Source organism: Hibiscus syriacus, unplaced genomic scaffold (genome assembly GCF_006381635.1).
Source record: "Hibiscus syriacus cultivar Baekdansim isolate YM2019G1 unplaced genomic scaffold, ASM638163v2 tig00111095_pilon, whole genome shotgun sequence".
NCBI classification, from domain to species: Eukaryota; Viridiplantae; Streptophyta; class Magnoliopsida; order Malvales; family Malvaceae; genus Hibiscus; species Hibiscus syriacus.
In genome coordinates this window covers 10,970,105-10,971,952 of record NW_024062980.1, presented here as the reverse complement: position 1 = coordinate 10,971,952, position 1,848 = coordinate 10,970,105, and the positions used below count along the sequence as shown (strand labels likewise).

The 1,848-nt window shown below is 35.1% G+C and overlaps 1 pseudogene; it reads right to left on the bottom strand.

Annotated features, from left to right (window-relative positions):
- Positions 1-545: 545 nt before the first annotated feature.
- LOC120152893 lies at positions 546-1,522 on the bottom strand (annotated as a pseudogene).
- Between the last annotated feature and the right edge of the window lie 326 nt (positions 1,523-1,848).

The following is a 1,848-nucleotide window of genomic DNA, read 5'->3' as shown; positions in this document are numbered from 1 at the left end:
TTTAATTTAAATGGTCATCTCCCATTCTTCTTATTGTTTTTAACTATGTTATTAATCATATTGTTTTTCTCTATGGGTCTAACCAACATAATTAAGGCAATTTTAATCGATTTCTTTTAATTCAACTTTATTTGAAAGATACATCTGATATGTAGCGTTTTTGTCCATGTGACATAAAAGGGCGTTATATAAAATTTTTTAATTAATATTTAGATAAAAAGACCATCAAATTCACCCGTGCAACTATGACTTAATTACACCATCAACCATCATTAATCTATAAGGAAAGAAAATAATCGTCCATTTCTCTGTTACTCGTACAAAATATACCCTAGCTTCACTGTACGGATCAAAAAGTAGAGAGTATATAGAATTTTCAAACAGGTAGGAAGCACAAAAACCTTTTCTGTACTTTTTGCTAAGAGTATATACAAATCAATAAATTTTATATAAACAGTATATAGATATAAATCTAGTAAGCTTTAACCACTAATTCAATTCATATATATATACACAAACACATGTGATGGCTACAAGAACATGACCTAGAAAGCTGCAGATGGGTGAGTACTAAAGTGACTGAAAAATTGAGACTTGTGCTCCAATATAAAACCGGCCGTGGAAGGGTTTTCACCCACCACTTGACAACACTCTCACAGCGAGGGCACATGGTAAGGGTGCCCGTGGTTTCCAGCAGCGGCATACAGTATGATGCTGCTAGTTTCAATGCTTTAAGCTCTTGCAGTTCCTTCTGCAACCTCTTGTTCTCTTCTGTTAGTGCTTCGTAACACTTATTCAGTAACTCACAGTCCACTTCAGTTTGTTTAAGCTTTGTCCTGTGTCAAAATAAGTGGAACAAAAAACCCATTCACAGAAAGATCAAATCACAATCTATCTATATATATTGGTTAGTATAGAAACCTGGCTCTCCTATTTTGGAACCATACTTCCACTTGGCGTGGCCTTAGGTTCAGCTGTTCAGCTAAAGCTTGCTTTTGTTTCTGTCAAACACAAGAAAGATCAGTATCACTTACGAAAACACACACACACATATACAATAAAGGGAAGATGGAGTACAGTATTGAGAGTCGTGTGTTGCTTGAAGTTGTGTTCTAGAATCGAAGACTGTTGTTTGGTAAGCCTAAGTTTTTTTCTAGGGCTACCATCTTCCTCTTCATCACTGGCCAGCCTTGAAGAAACCCTCTCCAATTCTACCTCTTGATTTCTCTCTTTCTTAACACTAGAGTTCGAAAATGAAGATGCTGCTGCTGAGGCTTGATGTTGGTGGTAGGCATCAATGGTGTCGGTTCTTGTGGCATTCTCATCTGATGGACCTAGGGAGAGAAGAAATGGAAGAAAGTGGTCATTTTTTAGGAACAATTTCTTCTTGTTTTGTTGATGATGATCCAACTGAGTGAAGTTTTCTTGCTTAACAAGGCACCCCACACCGAGACCAAGGGCGGTGTTACAAATATCATCAAATCTCATTGTTTTTAATACTATATCTGAGCACTGAGAACAGATTTTTTATGCGAAGGAGACAAAAATAAAGGGGTTTTTCTTCGTGAGAAATAGAGGGGACTTATATAGAGGGCTGAGCAGGATGGATTATATTCGTATATTATATTTTGTGGAAAATTAGCTCATTAGTCACCACACTATGGCTTTGTTTTTTAAACTTCATTCTCTCTTCTATTTTACTTATTAGATTTTTTCATTTTTTCAATTTAATCACTAAACTTTATATATTGTTTTTTAGTCACTTGACCATTAATTTCATAACACCATTGTGACGTGGCTTATTTTAATATTAAAATCAGCCACGTAAGTTTTATATTTAATAAATAA